Below are 916 nucleotides of genomic sequence, written 5' to 3'. Positions count from 1 at the left end.
TCTGTCCTTGAAACTTGATTTGATTCTCCCAAGTTTGCTTTGCTTATCCTAGTCCCTGCTGGTGGATTTTAGTTGTTTGTGTGGCTAATTGAAGTTTGGCTCCGAAGCGCCTTTAATACACAGGTCTAAGATGACCCTAGTGACTCATGCCCTTGTATAATAACCTCCCCTTGAGTTTCAGCAGGACCTGTGAATGTGATGGGATAATCCCTACTGCGATTAGGTTACATTCTGTGGCAAAAGTGAAGGGATTTTGCAGATGTAATTAAAGTCCCTAATGGACTTGAAGTTAATTAAAAGGGAGATTGTCCTGAGTAGGCTTGACCCAATCAGTTGATCCTTTAAAAGAACTAGAGAAGAATTTCTCTTGCTAGCCATGAAGAAGTAAGTGCTGTATTAGTCTGTTTTCATACTACTATAAAGAACTGCCCGAGACTGGGTAATTTTTAAAGGGAAGAGGTTTAATTGACTCACAGTTCTGCATGGCTGGGGAGGCCTCCGAAAACTTACAATCATGGCAGAAGGCAAAGGGGAAGCAAGACACCTTCTTCACAAGGCAGCAGGGAGGAGGCATGCCGAGCAAAGGAGGAAGAGCCCCTTATAAAACCATCAGATCTTGTGAGAACTCACTATCATCAGATCTTGTGAGGGGGAAACCGCCCTCATGATTCAGTTACCTCCACCCCTCTCACTTGACACGTGGGGATTATGGGGATTACAATTCAAGATGAGATTTGGGTGGGGACACAAAGCCTAACCATATCAGTTGCCAAGTAGGGAGAGGACCATGGGCAAGGAACTGTGAGTGCAGGCTCCTCACATGCTAGCAGACAGTCGAGAAAAAGGGGACCTTAGTCCACAGCTGCAAGGAACCGTATTCTGCCAACAACCAGGTTAGCTTGGAGAGGACCCCAAG

This window comes from Pongo abelii, chromosome 18 (assembly GCF_028885655.2).
Source record: "Pongo abelii isolate AG06213 chromosome 18, NHGRI_mPonAbe1-v2.0_pri, whole genome shotgun sequence".
Classification (NCBI taxonomy): Eukaryota; Metazoa; Chordata; class Mammalia; order Primates; family Hominidae; genus Pongo; species Pongo abelii.
The sequence above is the reverse complement of the archived record's forward strand: the minus strand, read 5'-3'. Positions refer to the sequence as shown.